We start from the raw sequence: 19,923 nt of genomic DNA on the forward strand, positions 1-19,923 counted from the left end.
CCGGGTGCACACAACCGTACCACTGAAGAAAACCCTTCTTCAGTACCCACACTTCACTCGTGTCGGATTTCTCTTGCTTAGCACAACCCGCGCTAAGACTCTCAGAGTCAGAAAACCTTTCTGAACTCCGAATCACTCAAAACACTCAAATCTTTCTTTTGGAAATGAGGTTTGAACGAGTGCCAACTATACTGCAAAGAACAAGTTCTTTGTAGCAAGTTTGACCTTGGCTTCTGGGTAAACATAGGTTTGCCTAAGGTCTAAGAGAATGTATGTAATCAGCAGTGACTGATTTTGGCTTTGGAATTCTCTTCTTCGATTCAAGCTTTGGGGAGGTTGAGCTTTAGGCTGAGTAGCGATTTTGGCAGAGCTTCAGCTTATGTCGTTGAATCGGTGAAGGTTGAAGTGATCCTCGAGCGCTATTTGTAGGAGAACTCTTGAATAGATCCGTTGGCGTAGAACGTCCTCAAGATTTCTTCCGTTGGAGAGCAATTCGAATTTGGGCTGAGGCTTCAATCTTCGAGGTTCCTTGTCTGGTGGAAACGGCTCTCTTGAGGGACAGGAGATGTGACATCTCTGATAAAGTAACCACCAAATAGGAATGACCTCTGCAGATATAAGATTCTGAGATCTCTGCATTTAATGCGGCTGTACTCTTGTGAGTACGTGGCTTCCTTTGAACATTGGACGATCAGTCCGAGAAAGAATGTTTAACTGATACTTGACTTTAGTATCAGTCTGTGGCACGCATTAAGTAATCAGTTCCAAACTGATTCTTCAATTGATACTTCAGTTGGTATCTTCAGTCTTCAGTTTTCAGAACCGCATACTAAACTAGAAACGAACTCTAACACTTGAGTTCAAAAACTGTTCTAGTCTATTACAATTAAGACCTATGAATTTTGGTATCATCAAAACAAGGATTAGGATATTCCACAAGGTTCCCAACACATGTAATATTAAATATTGTCCACGTCATCGCCGGTCAAACTTAAAAATAATCAAAAATTTTGTCGTGTGCAAATCACAACTAAATTAAAAGGTGATGTATTCTGGAACTATTTTTGAAGGTGGTGTGCAATATGCAAATCGGTGATAGTTCGTGTATTTTCCGGCTATTAACCCATATAAAAAATATCACTACAAGAAAAATGCTAATAGACACCGATTTTATGTTAAAAATGGTGTCGTAGGGTGAAAAACCGTTTTTATTATTATTATTATTATTATTATTATTATTATTATTATTATTATTATTATTATTATTATGTGAGATTAAATTTATCAAAAAAAATTCATTAAAGAAGAAATAAAAATTTGTTTTTGAGTAATCTATACTATATTAAAATGAAGGTTTCAATTTCAAATTGATTTCAAATCAATTTCAAAACTGAGTGACAATTTTGTAGTTAGAATAAAATTGAAGGTTTATTTATAATGTATACATATTTTTTTGTTTTTTTTTTCCTTTTACTTCTTATTTTTCTATTTTATTTCTTTTTTAAAATTGTGAAATTCGACTAATTACAAAATATATATATTTGATATGCATATCAAATTAAAGATCATGACAAAAGCTTTAATTTGATATATGTTATGTAAATATTGGATTTAAAATATAAAAATTATATTTATTTAAAGATTAAAACTTAAGAAAATTATCTCTCATCTCTCCTCTTTTTTTTTTTGAATAAATATATTTTTTTTCAATTATCTTTTAACTTATATTGTTTTCTTTTTTTACAATATCAATTTTTATTAACATGCATTATTCTTTATTTTTTTATATTAAACTAAAATATATTTATCTTAAATTATATTATTTTAATTATATTTAGAATTTTTATATATAATAGTCAAATTAATATCAATTTTTATATATAATAAAATATAAAAATATTTTTCGTGTGTTGAACGAATGCAAATGCTAGTCTCATATACGTGTGTAACACCCCATATTTTTACCTTACTATTAATAGTATCGAGATACTATTAAGAGCTCTGAGAGTTTTGCACTAGCCTACCAACGATGAGAGGGAGTTATCGATAGATGGTAATGTGAGTAAAATTAGAGATGCTGATAGAATTGAGAAAGAGGTTAGAATTGAGTTAGAGATGCTGATTGAATTGAGTTGAGATAGAAATGCTAGAGATAGAGTCGAGGTAGTGAATGAGAGTCACTATAGAGAAGATTTAGTTTCGAGAGATGATTGGATTGACGATGAATAACGTGCAATTTTGATGTGATTTTTGTGTGAACTATTTAATTGATTATTACGTGACTTACTTGATACGTGTGTACTTATGATTAAGTAATTATTACTTTTGTGATAATGATAGTATGTGAGATTGATTTTCATTGAATTTAAGTGTTGCACATTGGAGTTAGAAACACTTACTTGTGAATTGTATGGAAAGACTGTCAATGACTTAATTGAAAGACTCCAGTTCTGATCTTCTGAACTGTATCCCGCTCAACTCCCACCGTTGGATGGACAACGGGCTGTAAGAATTCCCAAGGAGAAATCGGCCTTCTCAAAGTTGGCGCCCTTCTGCTGCTCTCTAAAACCCTAATATTGTGTGTGTCTTATTCTGAGAGCAGACAGCTGTATTTATAGACAAAATACAGTCCTAGGGCACCAATAACTGTGATGGGCGAAATTTAACTCCTACTAGGGCATAGGATACTTTGGGCCAGTCCAGGGACCAGATACAAGAAATAAAGATGGGCCTCTAATGAATTAATTTCTATGATCAGCCCAGATCATAATTAATTCATAAGTATTAATTCATTCCACTAGAGAATCAATACTGACTTACCCCTTTATTGCCGATGATGAGTAGGGGCTTGTATTTACACTTATTAAATCTATGTATTTAAAATATCCGACATCCATTAATTAATTAGAGCTCTGACAGCTTAAATTAATTAATCTCTTTATAATCCTTAAGCAGTACCACTCAAACTTTATTATTGCGCCTGAACTTAATCAACCTGCAGGGTTTAACGCAATAAACCTTATTGAGCTCCTTAAGGGGATGTCATTATCCTATACCAGATACGGGTACTAATACAGATAAACAAATATCATATATTGACTGCTATCACCCAAGATACAGAATACTCAAGTTACTATATAACTCTCACCCATAGTAAGTCAAAGTGATACACGAATCAACAAATCTTATTAGTATTAAGATTCTATTAAGTCACCGAGATCTTGATTCTTCACTTATGTCAGATAGAAGAATACATCTCATTGTGATCCTATCAATACGTTATGACGTACCAGTATAGACAAGTAGTCAAGACAAACTCCTTCCATCTATACTACAGCCTAAATCAACGACTCGTCCTAGAGTCATTTCGGCTGTGATCATTTTATATCTTTTAAGGTTATTCCAATTATATGGTCTTCTGTGATATACAACACACCATATAATCTACTTATATAGAGATAAAGGACATACATATGCAATCATGAACACAATCAGATAGGAGATTAAATAGTGAACACAGGAATCATTGTATACAAGCATAAAACGTTCTTGCATTCAGTATACAAATCCAACAATTCCTACACTCTCACTTAATTATTTTAATCAATTTCACATGTGAGATTAAACAAGTGGCCAAGTGGATGGATTAGGCATTAAAGGAACATTTAATGCATTATTAACTTAGGAAGTAAGTTAGGATTAAAACAAAATATTTTTCTCTCTCCCCACTTCCCCCTAGCTCACAACCCCCCCTCTCTCATCTCTCTTTCCTCCATTGATCCTCCATGAATGAAGAACATCAAAGCTTTTAGATCATCTCTACACTAAAGTCTACCATAGAAATCAACCTAAACACCTCTATTTCAAAGCAAAACCTAGAGAATAGAAGTTCCAAGGTTGAAGCATAGAAAGAGGATTTTCATTTCTCTTTGAACTACTTGAGTAAGTGTTTTAAATTCATGAATCTAAACTCTATAATGTGATATATGTGTGTAGATGGATGATTGAAGCAAGAAAACTCCCCTCCTTCATTTTTCAAAATTTTCGAAAATTAGGGCATTTTCCCTTCAAAAAAATTTCTCTTTCTTTTCATGAATTGGAGGGAGATTAATACTATTTGGAGTGTATTAAGATGATTTGCATGTGTTTTGTTGTGCTTGGGAAAGAATTATGAAAATTTCTTTTGGTTAGTTTATCCAAATTTGGGAATTTTTGAGATGATGACTTAATTGATGAATTGAGTGTTTATATGAGCTATTGAGTTTGCTATGGTGATAATTGATGGATTGGATTGATGATTGGAAGTGATGGATGGAATTTGGAATGAGTTAGTTTGATGAAAATTAGGTATTTTTTTACCTATGTGCTTGAAATGATTATGTGAATGCTTATATTTATGTTTGAGTGAAATAATTGCTTAGATCCAAGCTTTAATTGGTTATATGAGCATGATTAAAGATTTTCTAAAAGGTTAGTTTGACTAAAATTTAGACTTTTTAATTTATGAGATATATGTTTGAATTGGATACGATTAATTGATTAAAAGCATGTCTAGACTAAGTATCCATGATCAATTTGACTAATTGTTGTATATATGTGAATTCACTTGAGTTTAGTTTACTAAAATTTGGATATTCATGATTTATGAGATCCCTACTTAAATTGATGATGTTTAAGGATTTTCCCTTTCGAGTTTGCCTTAAAAAGGTTTTAACGAGGCTCGGCCTTTAGTTTGCTTTTCTGTGCTCTCAAGGGTTTTTTTTAGGTTCCCTTTCTTTCTTTTTTCTTTTTAATAAAATCTCAATTTAATTAATATCTTATTTGGAGCCTATATAGGACCATGACATAAATAGATTGTGAATTCGCAATGAATTGTAAATTTTCACCGAGTTTAGTTTGTGTGTTTACATGAGATCTCCCATATGCGATGAGTTGAGTGTTAAATGTGAACATATATGGCTATGTGATGATTATTTGAGTTTATATATGCGATATGAGATGAAACGAGTCATCCCCTAAAATTCTATGAGAGGACCGAAAATGATGAATAAGGGGAGAAGTCTAGTTTGATTTTTCCTGAATCGTATGATCGTATATTTATGTTCTTGGGTGTTATAAGAGTTTAATTTGAATTTTTGAGAATTTTTCATCAAAGGAGTTTGGAGATGAGGCTTTTGCTTTTATGTTCAAGTTTGGAGCTATTTTGAGACGCCACTGACCTACTGTTTACGATGGGTTTTGTTACCCAAAAGTCTTGAAATTTTATGGTGAGTATATACGAGAGTCTTGAATTCCCTCGTAAAATTTCAAGTCATTTAGACATCGTTTACTATTTTTATAAAATGTAAAACTCCAAGTGCAACTTTCAACCAAATATTGTGAAGAACAGAACCTAGAGACACATTTTTCAGTGGCTTTCCGTAAGGTTTCACCTTCCAAATTTGTATGATAAAGAGTTTATTGTGTTAAATAGCTACCCACCAAATTTCAAGCCATTTAGACAAAGTTTACTATTTTTCAAAAATCAAAACTTGCAGTTGCGCAAAACTACCGAATATGGTAGACTGTAGGAGAACGGTCATATCTCTCAAATCACTTCGAGTTTTTCAACCTACTTTAAAAAAAAAATGAAACTAGACTCAAAAGGGTTTTCATTAATATGAGTCTCGAACCCAGGAGAGGTCTGAGATGAAATGGATTGAATTTTTGGTTTGAGAAAGTGCAGAATGACGTTTGTGTGTGATAACTTATATACTCCCTCCGTCCCTAAAATAAGTTCCTCTTTTTCCATTTTGGGACGTCCCCCAAATAAGTTCCTCTTTCTTTCTTTCTATTTTTGGACAACTACCCCACCACTAATAATACTTTATTTATTTTTACTTTTCACTTTTTCACCACTCTCAATACTAATTATAACACTTTTTCATATTTTCACCACTCCCAATACTAATTATAATATATTTTTCTCCACTATCAATACACTTTACCATTTCCTTAAAACCCGTGCCGTCCCCAAAGAGGAACTTATTTTGGGCACGGAGGGAGTATATGTTTCTATGTACCTTATGTGTCTATGTGTTTCTATGTACTTGATTGCTATTAATCTAGCCCTATTTGAGTGATAAGCTGAGAATAAGATTAATGTTTATTAATATAGTAATTAGTTATAAGATAGAGATAAGTCGAAGTGTGATTATGATGAGTGTTATAATAGGATTAAGGTTAGTTTCTTAGAAATGAAGTTTCTGACTAGTTCCTCTAACTTGTCTCATGATTTATTACGATGATGATATCTGAAGATACCAGTCGAGGACGCAAGTAAGATCACCCCGAGTACCACTTGAAGTAAGCTAAGCTTATCAGGTGTGCGTTACTTTGACTACTACTATTATATGATTTTTCAAATGATAATGATGATATGATTTGATAAATGTTTTGAGATGAATTATGATTTGAACTAATTGACTTGCCAAATTTTAATGATGAGCTTGTATGTTACACTCTACCGATGGGATGAATTCGGTCCTGCCTCAAGCGGGATTCGTGCACAAAGGTGACTGTGAGCCGTCTATCGGGTCGGCCGGTCACGGTACTTGAGAGGGAGGCCTACTTCTCAGTACCTTAAATGATGAATTGTAGACGTGGTACATACATGTTGAGTATTTTGATTGCACAATCGTTCGTTTGTTTATTATAACGCTTATGTTTGAGATTCGACTTTCATCGGTTTATTTATACTAAAACCCCTGTGATCTGCTTAAAACTGTGGCAAGTTCAATCTATAGCTCTATTGAGAAAGTTTCAGTTATTTTTTGGCTTATGTCCACTGAGTATTCTGTACTCAAGCCCTGCATATATTTCTAAATGTGCAGGATAAGCAAGGATGAAGGATGGTGTGGTGTTGGCGGGGTTGTTGTTTCGGATGTTTATTATCTACCGTATTTTCATTTCATATGGTAGTATTTTGATTTTAGAGTTTGTTTTAGACTTAATCAAGTGATATACTCTCAGCTAAATGTCTCCATACATATAGTGTAATCACCTTTTGCTGTGATACTCTGCATAATATAAATCCTTGTAAATATTGAGCTATGCCTGCTTTGTAAATGATGACGAGAATCCTGATACTTTGGCTTTTATAAAGATGTCGATGTTTATGTCTTGAAGGGTTATTATGTTGCTAGAATTAGCATGATTTGTTATTTGCTTCCGTCTAATGTTGAGTTTAGTTTTCACAACCTTCATTCCTTCATTTTATTTAGTCGTAACGATACCCGGTCTACGCTATCATTGGCTAGACGGCGGGCTGGTGTAATTTACTAAGGAAAATACTATCATTATACATAAATTAAAAGTGTCCTTCAAATATAAATGTAGTATCATTTATTAAAGTAGATAATGTAATTTACTAAAGAAAATAATATCATTATACATATATTAAAAGTGTCCTTCAAATATAAATGTAGTATCATTTATTAAAGTAGATAATGTAATTAACTAAGATAAATATTTTCTTATACATAAATTAAAAATGTTATTTAAACATAAATATAGTATCATTTATTGTCTACAAAATGTAGATAGTGTAATTTAGTAAGAAAAATAGTATAACTAAATGACACTTTTAATGTGTTAAGAAATTAAATAAAAACTGAAAAAATGAAAGAAACTAAAAATATAAAAAAGCCGAAAAGAAAAAAAAAGAAACTTAAAATAAAAACTGAAAAGAACGAAAAAAAAAAGAGAGAAAGAAACTGAAAATTATACTTTTAAAGAAAAATAAATAAAATTACGCAAAAAAAAAATAGAAGAAAACTTAAAGAACACAAAGAATAAAAAAAAAATTGACACTTAGAGAAAATAGCACCTCATCTGTTAATCAAGAGAAAAATAGCGCCTCCACATCAACGGAAAGCCAGTTGAGCTATATGTTCTTATCTAATATATAAAAGAAGAGTTTTCTACTTTCATTTTTTTTTCCTCCATAAATATTACTCCCTCCGTCCATGAAAGAACTTCCTAGGAGGGAGTGACACAGGTTTTAAGAAAAAATATTGTTGAGTGTATTGAGAATGGATAAAAGGTAGTTGAGTGTATTGGGAGTGGTGAAAAGGTGTTATAATTAATATTGGGAGTTGTGAAAAGTGAAAAGTAAGAGGATTATAAGTGGTGGGGTATAGTCCAAAAATAGGTAGGAAGTTCTTTTGTGGACGTCCCAAAAAGGAAAGATAGGAAGTTCTTTCGTGGACGGAGGGAGTATTTTTTTAATTTTTTCCTTCCATTTTTTTTCTATCTTCTCTCATCAATTTTTTTACTATTTTTTACTCTTTTCTTTTTATAATTTTAATTCTTTTCTAAACATTGTCAAATTTAATTTATAAAAAAAATTATTCAATGTGCATCTTAAATTTAAGTTCGTCAGAAGATATTTAATACGGTATAAAAATCATTAAAAATGAATTTAAAACGAATTGTTATTAAAAATTTTAAATATTATTTTTTTCTCTTTGTTAAAATTTTACAACTTTTTCTTTAATAATAATGAGTAATATTAATTTTCATTATTAAATAATTTAAAATAATTTAATAATTATAATTATCATTACACTTTATACATAATTGAAAATTACGTTTTTAAATTCGAAATTTTATTGAGTAATTAGTATTTTATTTTTAAATCATATTTTGTATTTATTACATTTAATTATGTTTAGTATTTATATTTATAAATTTTAAAAATATCATTTAATTTCGATTTTGTCGTGCATCGCAGGGATGATCGTAATAGTGTTAACTAAAATGCAGATTATATACTTCCTCCGTCCGCGATATCGTTTTCATATTGTGGACGGCGCGAATTTTAAGAAAAGTGGTGGATAGTAGTAAATAATAATGAATATTGTAATGAGTAGAGTTTGGGTCTCAATATTATTGTGGGTGAAAGTTTGTGGACAATACTTTTATAAATGGATGTGAAAACTCTATCGCGGATGGACGGAGTATATATATTTTCATTTCTAATCGGAAGCATATATTTTCATTTTTAATCAGTCAGATTTGACTGGATTGTATGGTACCCTGGGGTACACAAGACTTGCTCAAAAAAAATTAGGGTTTGAAATTGAATTAACCACTTACCCGGCGCCTCCATACCATATTCTTCCTTCATTTCAGTCGGCGGTCGCACACCAGACACCACAACTCCACGCCGTCCGCCTCTGCTTCAGCCGCCGCCTCCACTCGCGTCACCACCCCGACTCTGCCGAAAGCCGCCTAAGCTATCATCTGGTACGCTCTGCTTCTCGAGCAACGATCCCTTCGCCCTCGTGCTAAGATCTTGATGCTTTGTCAGTTGAAATTCTTAGCAATCGCTGTATAGAGATATAAATTTTATTGGCAAATGCAGCAGCTGTTTGTTTATAATTAGATGCTTTGTATGTTTACAAATGCAGCAGCTATAAATTTTGATGCTTTGTATGTTTACTTTGCCGATACTTTGATGAAATTGACTTCATAAAAATAAACAGATTATATGTTTTTTAATGGGCAAATGCAGCAGCTGTGTCTGTAATGTAGTAGTAACTTAATCTCAGTTTATTCAGATTGGGGATTTTGATTTCTAATAAGGATTTTGCTTTTATCGGCATGTATGTTGTGTTTTTCGCCATTTATTTTTCTTGATTTGTCTGTGTGCGAGCAGTTCATTAGGAGCAGATACCAAATCAAGTTGATAACAATTTGCATGAATCTTTGTTTCACACTTTAGTCACGAGGGATTGTCTTCTCTCTATGATGCGTGTCATGCTTTATTTCATCTGGATATCAACATTATAAATTTGGTATCATTATTATAAAATACAGTAAAAAAATTGACATGTTATCATTTAGGTGAAGCTGATCGTCTAATTAACTGTTCCTTCATTTTATACGAACTGCTTTAAAGTTTGACATGATAAAAACTAACATCGTTGGTTTATATTTTTCCATGTCAGAATTCTTGTGATTGTTAGAATTTTCTGCCAAAAGGAACATGATTTGATTCAAAGTAAATGAGCTAGCTGCATGAAATATTAGTTCTTTCTACTATTAACAAAGGAATTATATAAAGCTTGCCAAATCATAAAGTTGAATCATGAATTCGTGATCTTGTCTTTTTTATTGCGATTTTATACATATATAATGATCATTAAGAATAATAAAATACAAAAGATAATTTATTTTTAAGCCTTTCACCCGATTTTTCCGATGGGCTAGCCCGAAACTCGAACGTTTCGGGTTAGGGTTGAAAATTTCTAACCCGAAAAATTTTCAGCCTGATTAGGCCGCACTCAATTAACCTGACAACCCGATATAGCTGGCCCGATTGACATCCCCATTCCCCACTTAAAACAAAGTTTAGAAATAGGACAACAATACCACCAAAGCCCTTTTATACAAAAACCTAGACGCCATTACAAACCTGCAATTTCCCATTTTCTTCTTTGTTGCCACTTACCGTTGCCGCTGCTGCTCTCTCTCTAGCATGGGAGAATAAAAGGCATTTTCGTTTTTCTTCTATTTCTTGTTCTGTTTTCTGACTTTTATTCTGTCAATCAGTCATTGGTCTGAAAAGCTGATAACATTTGGCTGATTTCACTCTGTTTTCTTCTACATAATATTTTTCATAATTGCTATGTTTTGTTTCTGTGTTGGTGTAAATGATGTGATGTGTGATATTAGGTTCTTATGCTCTGGATATTTTGGGGGATTGTAGAAATTACCATTTGTTTCAATACTGCAAAATGTCCCATGGATGAAATATTTAGTAATCTGGAGCTTTGCAAAGTTGGTGCTCCCTCTTGCAATGGAGGTTGAGGAACCATCTCTTTATTGCTATGCCAGGTAGAAAATAGGCATTTCTGAGGGACATCTTTTTGCATAACATGCTCTTCTTTTTCTTTTTTCAAATTTTTTTATTTTGTTTCCTTATTTACATTTTGCAGCTCAAATTGGGGCCAATGAGATACAAAAAGTCTGAATGAAAGTGGCTACTTAATTGAATTGGATACATCATCTAATGGATAGTTTAAATTCTTGGAAGAATCTATCTTAAGTTGAAATCTAGTTGTTGGAATTGAAGTGCTCTCAATGATTTCTATTCGAAAGGTTTCATTTTGATTGAAGTAAAGATTTACTCTTTTTTTATTTCGTTTATATATATATATATATATATATATATATATATATATATATGGGAGAGTTAAAATAAATACACTTCTTAAGATATAAAATAAGAATCATTTTCAACCCTTAGATCATCAAGATCTACGGCTGATTCATAACCCTATTGGATGGATTTATGATCCAGAGTTCGAATCTCAAAGGTAGCAAAAATTAATTTTTCACAATTCATACATTTATACAACGAATTCATACGTGTTCTACATAAAATTCATACATTGAAAATTGCTCCTATTTCTTATTTTAAGATGTGTTCTCACGGTACCCCACCCCTATATATTGAAAATATATATATAAATTTGGTTATTCACATAATATCAGCTTTAATTGTCGTTTTCCATTTTTATATGGTAGAGATCTAAGATTATGTCAAAATGATTGTTTTTGCTCAAAAGCTTAAGTGAAATAACTTGAATAGATTTCAGTTAACTCTATAGTGCTGGTACAATGCTTATATGTTGTATTATTATCTCTTTTTTTGCACCAAGGCTTTATTTAATTTTTAGTCAGGTGGCTGTTTAATGTGTTGTGGATAACATTTGTGATGCGAGATGTAGAGTACTTACAAATCATGTTATCTGTATATTTGTCTGGTTTTGTTTAAAGAGTGTAATCATGTTTCGCTTATGTATATTTGGTACCTCTGAGCATGTGGAACTCCCCCTCCTCGAAGTTTAAGTATGGCCGTTCGTCATAAAATCCAGATTTGCTAGGTGTAGCATTCTTGACTGGTCTGCTTAATCTTGCCTAGTCTTCTAGACAGATATCATATCCCCAGGCTTGGCTATGAGCATTTAATAATCAGATACCCAAAAACTTGGATGATCCTATATAATATGTTCTGTTTCTACAGCCATACTTCGTAGACGAATGACTTGTAGGAAGATAGAGTATTGATATTCAGTATTCTCTTGTGATTTAACTCTGGATAAAGCTTAGAGTGCATTGTACGCAGTATGCTAGTCCAAATGAACTTCACCAGGAACTTTTCACTTTTGAAATATCAGCATTACCAGTGTTTTACAAAGTGAGTTGAATTCAAGTTAGACAAACCATCATCGTCATCTGATTTTCTTTTCTGGCCTGTTTGGACCTCAGTGACAAAGAAGAATGGAATCGATGGTAAGAGTCTTCTTTTCCTCTCGTACCTCTGGTCTCTTCCAATGACCTGTCTTCCTCTTCTTCACACCGGCTTTTGAATATTTATTTGTCTGTTTTTATTCTGATGGAATTTCTTCGGCAGTTGATGGTGCAGAAGCAACCTCTTTTGCACACATGAGGTGGTGAGTGGATCTTGTAGTTTTAGGAGGGCTGCAATTGATTGTTGAAGGGTGGTAGAAATACAGACTCAACTCGGCTTGTGAAACTACAACAACTTGGAGTGAGTGAAGATTTGCTTTAGCTTGATAGAATTACATTTTTCTTTTTTATGCTATACATATTTAAATTTCAGCACTTGAGAAATGGATGGATGTGTTTATCTATTAAATATTATTCGTGGAGATGATTATAAATATGTCAAGTTTTACTTGGATTGGCTCTGATTTTATTGAAGTTGCTTTTAGTAAAAAAAAGATTTGAAGAAAGCCGACCTATATTTTGTAGTTGACAATTGAAGAAATTTGTACTGAATGATATGATATGCTAATATTTACGGGGCTGCAGGCAAGCAAAAGAACTTTGGAGCTAACTTCATCATAGTTTTGTAGTGAATTTCATTTATTGTTAATCGGTTTCTGAGAATTATCGACAAGAAATTTGGAAACTTAAATATGATATGGGGCGCAAACTGTTAAGGCGAGGTTTCAAGGGAAAATACCATATTTTGATGCGATATTTGACCCTTGTTTTTTACAACTAGGTAATCCATCGAAATTGGACGAAAAATTACTTTAACTTGTAATTTAAATTATATTAATTATATTATTTTTTATAAAATGCAATTATTAAAGTTGATTTGTGAGATTATATTATCTAAAGCTTGTAAGATCATAATTAGCTTCTAAACATTATCTTGTATGGAGCTTGAAAAATTATGATAGACTTTGATGCATCATTTCATTTGGAATTTGAAATATCATAATTAAGTTTCGATCATCATCTCATGTTAAGTTTGAAATAGCATAACTGACTTGTGAGCATCATCACATTTGAAGTTTGAAAAAACATAACTAAGTTCTCATAATCAATTTGTGTAAAGCGTGAGAAAATTGATATGAGATTTAAATCATATTAAGAGAAAATGAATAATTAAAACAATGAATTGTTAATGTAAGAATGAGAATTAAACTTTTTAGTAAGGCTATAAATTATTATAGTTTAAAGTATATTTTTAAGAGTATCATTTTGAACAGTTAAACACAATATTTGGCCACCTATCTAAAAAACATAAATTTTGGCAATTTTTTACGTTTTAAAACTATTTTGCCCTTAATTAGGGTGGATCGGATTCGGGTTTGCGCACGGGTTAGGCACTAATGACACTAATATATGGTCATAAGTACTATTCGTGCAACACTACATAAGAGAGAGTATATGACACTAATAGCACTAATATGGCCATAAGTACCATTCGTGCAGCACCCTAAATGGAGAATATAAACCCTAAATGGATAATCTAAACCTAAATGGATAATCTAAATCCTACGGGGAAGTGTTCAAAATGGTCATATAACTGCACTCATCTATATAAAACAAGACAGTGTATCAACACAAATATATGACACTATTGACACTAATATGGTCACTAGTATCATTCGTGCATGGCACTATTGGCACTAATAGTGCCAATTGGTCACTAATACCATTGGTGCATGACGCTATTGACACTAATAGTGCCAAGTGTACCATTTACTTGATTTTTTTTTTTCTGTTGGTACTTTTGGCACTAATAGTGTCATGTGTACCTAACCCGCACGCAAACCCGAATCTGGTCCGCTCTAATTAAAGGTAAAACAGTTCTAAAACGAAAAAAAAAATGGCCAGATTTTGTATTTTTCAAATTAGTGCCCAAAATTTGTGTTTCCTTCTTCAAAATGGTCACACGGATGTATTATTTCAATTTTTAATGTGTGATAGAGAATTTAAAGTATTTAACAATGAAGGGTAGAAAAGATGCCACGTAAGATCAATAATGAATATGATACATCAAATACTAAATTATGAGAATCATCTAGTCTGAAATATGAGAAAATTGGCGTGAGATTCAAATTCTAGCAATTTATTTAATATTTCAATTGATAAGTTTTCATAAAAATCAACTTGGAATCCAAAAATTATTTTAAAAATTTGTACAAAATATCTTCTTTTATGGTAAAATTAAATTAAAAAAAATAATAAATTCAATCATAATTATTTATTTTTAAAAATTAAAATTAATATTTTTTTGTTTAACCAAATAAATTTGATCTAATTAAATTGACAAATCAATTCATTTTGAGAATGTATTTATTTGAACTACATCTTATGAGTATCATTTAATTTCATTTAGGTTTCCCAATTATGAGGCTTAATAAGAAATAAATAATGAGAATAACGAATTGCTAATGTAAGAATGAGAATTGAGTTTTTTTTTATTAAGGTTATAAATTGTTATAGTATAATTAATGTGGAGAAATATGGAGAAAACCTAGGTATATCGATGAATGTCCCAATCCGTTTAGAATTATATAGCATATATATCTCAAACTCAATTAGAAAATGATTATTCTAGATTTCCTTCTCAAATCCATATAATGATACTTGTTAATTACCCAAACATCTAAATATGCTTTTATTTGGATTTTCAAATTAAAGAAGTCTCATAAAAAATAATGGTTGGATTTGTATTCAATATGAATAGTATTCAAATACGAATATGCAAACATGATATTAGATACGATATTTAAATAGTCAAAGATATATTTATTATTTACATAAATATACTGAATATGTATAATTCAATCACTATAAATCTACAAATCATCAATTGAGCATTTATTGTTTGTGTTTTCTATGTAAATATATTAGATATATACCTATATTATTTAAAATATTATTTTACATATATTTCCTTTTTAAAAATTTTGAATCGAATAGTTTCGAATCGAAGAATGACATGGATAACGATGAATACTCGAATCGAATTGAATAATTAAAAAATGAAATGAATCGAATTTAGTATTTGAAATCGAATCAAATATCAAAACATTTTTACATATTCGATTCGCATTCGATTCGATTACAACCCTAGCTCCACTCCATTCCTTTCATATAAACCGCTTTTCACAAATTTGACAAGTCGGCAGGTTCACTTCCATCATCTTCAGCAGATTCAAGGTATCGATTCAGTGCATTAAAACAATTCTTGTAATATGTCGTGAGCTCAGGATCAACCTACTCCCAATATCCACGGTCATCCCACTATCTCCGACAATATAAGACGTATCTCCACACTGAATTCTTCTCGGTGTGTGAAGTCTTCAAATTTTTCAGAATGTTATGCATACTTCTCTGCTAATTGTCAATTATGTAGCTCTCGTTCGAAGAAGAGGTTCTTGAACAACTCCTGCTTCATCCCATGGAATCGCGGGCACTTAATGGCATGTCCCTCTCCTTAATTTCTTCGACAATCGACACACTTCACTATCTCAAGAACCCTAATTTCATTATACACCCCCTCCCCCCCGCCCAACAAAAAATGAAATGATGACGCCCTACAAGGATAAGATAGCTTTTTTACATGCGAAAAAATGACACCGTTTTAGCATACCGTCGAAGCATCATGTTGGCAGTTCTGGGATACACGTCAGATTCAATTTGGGTGATGGTCAATATTATATGCACATTTCAATTAAATTAAAATTTCATGTATTTTGAGGCTCAATTGAAAGGTCATGTGCAAAAAGTAAAAATAGTCAAACTTCGTGTATTTTACAGTCATTAACCCATATATAGGTCCCTTTAATATCATTACTAATTTTTAAAATATTACAATTATGAATGTTAAGGTAACTTGTTCAAATATGAACCTATTGTTGTATAAGTGGTTGTTTTTTTTTTTTTTTTTTTTTGTTTAAATTGAATTTTAGGTGGATTTCATCCCTAACGACTTTGCTAATTGGATATAAAGATTTTGATGTTGAGTTTTTCAGCTACAAAAAAAAGTTGTGAAAAATTATTGCCACTTTCAATGCTTTTTTTTTTTTTTAATGATTGCTTCCAATGGAGTTGAATCATCTTATAATGAATTCATAGATACATGAAGTTATGAAGTTATTTAATTAAGCATGCACAAATTTATTTAATTTAAATATTATCTCTCATTTGTTTTTACATGGTAAACTTGATCTAAAGTTACAATTTTCAAAATTAAAAACAAATACTCTGTAAATAAATAAACTATTAATTTATCGATATATAAATAAATTATTAATTTATTGATATATTAATATCTCTTTAGATTAATAAAATTTCTCAATTCAAGATAATTAATTTATAGAGGTATTAATGTAATACGTAAATTTTATAGGCGGAAATAGTTTTGTTAAAGTTTGACAATAGAATTTCTCTGTCTTCGCATATAAAATTTGAAATTTGTATGTTGCACAACTTACAACTATGAATATGATAAGAAATGGTATTCCTAACTCAAAATATACATCCGTTTTGGGCCAAATATGTTCAAGGATGCACTAATTATTGACTAAACATGTTCGTTAATTGTGGGCTGTTTGGCAGTTGACGCAAATAACGGAAACTCGCCACTATGCAAATTTACCTACCTAGTTTATTGCCACATCTCCTAACTCCCTGCCAATGCCCAAACAATCCCTCTCAGTTGACACCATTCTTCTTTAGAAACTCAGTTGAAATGAAAATGAAATAATAATAATAATAATAATAATAATAATAATAATAATAATAATAATAATAATAATAATAATAATAATAATAATAATAATTGCATGTAAATACACAAATTTTGATCAAAATCTATCTTTAACGCGAACTTAGAAAAATTCAACACGAACTTCAATTATTGTTCAAATTTAATTCCATTAAATTCTTGAATATTCATAATTGCCCAATTTTCGAAATAAATTGTACAAAAATTCACTTTTAAATTAATTTGTGTGTGTACAGAAAAGTCCACTCATTCAAATTTGTGTGTAAAATTTTAAAATATTACCTTGATGAACAATCTCTTGGAGACTAATCCTATATGCATTGCATCTCGAATAGTTGTTCGAATTCATAATTTCTTTGAAGTCTCCTCCCAGTCTCCCACATATGGTTAATTACTTAATAGTATATTAAATATTAATAAATCCTCAAAAAAAAAAATAATAATAATCACTGTGACACCATTTTAGACGAGAGCGTGGGATTTATAATTATAAAAAAAATGTTCATCAAAGTAATTTATTAAAATTTTACACACAAATTTGAAAGTGAGCTTTTTTGTACACACAAATTTAAAAGTGAATTTTTGTGCAATTTGTTTGAAAATGGAGCAGTTTTGAATATTCAAGAATTTAACAAAGTTAAACTTGAACAACAATCGAAGTTCATGTATTTTATTGAATTTTTCTAAGTTCGTGTTAAAAATGAATTTTGGTCAAAGTTTGTATATTTACCTGCAATTATCCCGAAAAAAAAAATCTAACCTAAACCTAAGGGCCCACAAGACTTGTCACTCAAGATCGGACCTCGTTATAACTTATAATTATCTACGACATAAATATTGTGGGAAGTAGTAAAAAGAATGACATTCTTTTTAGAACCATTTTTTGAGATAATCATATTGAGCAATTGAACTCAATATTTGACCATCCATCTTAAAATCACAAATTTTGACTATTTTTTGCAATTTCAAACTACATTGCCCTTAATTTGAGCGGACCGAATCGGGTTGGGCGCGCGGGTTCGGGTGGTACTTTTAGCACTAATATTATAATTTGTGCCAAAAGTACCAACTGAAAGCAAAAAAAAAAAAATACATTTGGTACTTTTGGCACTAATGTTATAATTTGTGCCAAAAGTACCAAGTAATTTGGTACTTTTGGCACAAATTATAACATCAATGGCAAAAGTACCACCTGAACTCGCGCCCAACCCGATCCGATCCGCCTAAATTAAGGGCAATACAGTCCAAAATTGCAAAAACTTGCTAAAATTTGTGTTTTTAAGATGAAGGACCAAATATTGAGTTCCAATCCACAATATGGGTATATGAGTGCATATTCTCTTTTTTTTTTATTGATTATAAGAAAATAATGGATAGTAATAAATTATTTCTTTTAATTATCTCTCATTTTCTACAAAAACAAAAAACACCTTTTTTTATTCTTATAACACTATTTTTTTGTGTGATAATATTATTCATCTTTAAAGTGGAAAAAAAATGACGAAAAGAAAAGAAATATTTAAATGAAGAAATTTGTGTTATCTTTATTTTTCATTTGATAAATTATCAATTAAAGAGAACACACCTTCACCGAACGGCTCTTTTAAAAAAATGACATATCACGAAGGAAAATTCCAGAATTTAATAATATGTACAGTGAGTACAGATAGTGTATGTTTGCCCGATTTATTCAAGTTTCCACTTCTTTGACTTCACAAGATTATTGACTTTCAAGAACTTCAAACCTGTTCTGTAGTCGTCCATACAAACTGGAAGAAAGAGGATATACGAATTAGGTTTTATTCAAATTTATTATTTAATGAAGTCAATTTTTAAATTTATTTAATCAAGTCAATTAGCAATATGATCTTTTTCTCAACAATAAACGTAAACCTAACGGATATGGACCTGCCAACCCTCCTTAGATTTTTTTTTTCATGAAATTGATAATTAATTCTGTAAAAACATCTGATTTTAAAATTATATATAAAGTAGATTAATTTAAGTATTATAGTTATATTATTATAGATGTTAATTCTAGAAGCAGGTCCAATAGTGCACCCACATAAATACATAATTAGATTCAAATTAACCAAATCTGTACTTACTCTCTTCCAATTAAGCAAGTTCTTTTTTTTTTCTTTTTTGTGAGGTCCGAATGAAGCAAGTTTGTCACCCTAAATTTTGCCCCCAACTTAATAAAAGATAGTATTAATTATTGTAAACTAATTACATACTTAATTATTGTTAGCCATTACATTACTATATAAGTCCTGTTGCAAAATAAGGTGGGGGCTCCAACCAACTTTCTACTTATGTGGGCTTTGCAAGGGCCAACTGTATACATAATATATTCCTAATTAATTTGTTCTATTTTCACAAATACAGAATATACTGGAAAAAAAAATATTGTGCACATGTAGATGTAGAAAATGATTACAAATATATTGGTAAGCAAGCGCAACACAAGTCCTTATTTTCATAGTTGAAATATACCTGCTCAAGAGTAGTCAACCACTTTTCATTAATTCTCAAATGTTTTGGCCTTATTTCATAACCAGAAAAGGGAAAGCAGAAAAATAATTTCCGTCAAAGCTCTTTCCTTGAATAAGATATATATATTTCTCATTCATTTCTGCTGCATGTCTACATTATATATACCGGTATCTATGATGATCATAAAACAAATTAATATTGCACTAGTAGTTGTTGAGTAATTGCATTGCAACTTTCTCTACTTTGCTCAAAATCCTACCTACATACACTCTATTTTCAGGAAGTGATGAGGCCAACAACTTGTAATGTTGTTGCAATAT

At 30.9% G+C, this 19,923-nt stretch overlaps 1 long non-coding RNA gene and 1 other non-coding gene across 2 annotated transcripts; both read left to right on the forward strand.

The window, feature by feature from the left end:
* Positions 1-9,035: 9,035 nt before the first annotated feature.
* LOC131006963 (uncharacterized) lies at positions 9,036-12,750 on the forward strand. Its single transcript, XR_009095838.1, has 2 exons — positions 9,036-12,342; positions 12,464-12,750. It is a non-coding gene; the product is annotated as an uncharacterized LOC131006963 (long non-coding RNA).
* On the forward strand, positions 10,785-10,907 carry LOC131007428 (small nucleolar RNA snoR130). Its single transcript, XR_009096129.1, has one exon. It is a non-coding gene; the product is annotated as a small nucleolar RNA snoR130 (small nucleolar RNA).
* Positions 12,751-19,923: the final 7,173 nt, after the last annotated feature.

This window comes from Salvia miltiorrhiza, chromosome 1 (assembly GCF_028751815.1).
Source record: "Salvia miltiorrhiza cultivar Shanhuang (shh) chromosome 1, IMPLAD_Smil_shh, whole genome shotgun sequence".
Taxonomy (NCBI): Eukaryota; Viridiplantae; Streptophyta; class Magnoliopsida; order Lamiales; family Lamiaceae; genus Salvia; species Salvia miltiorrhiza.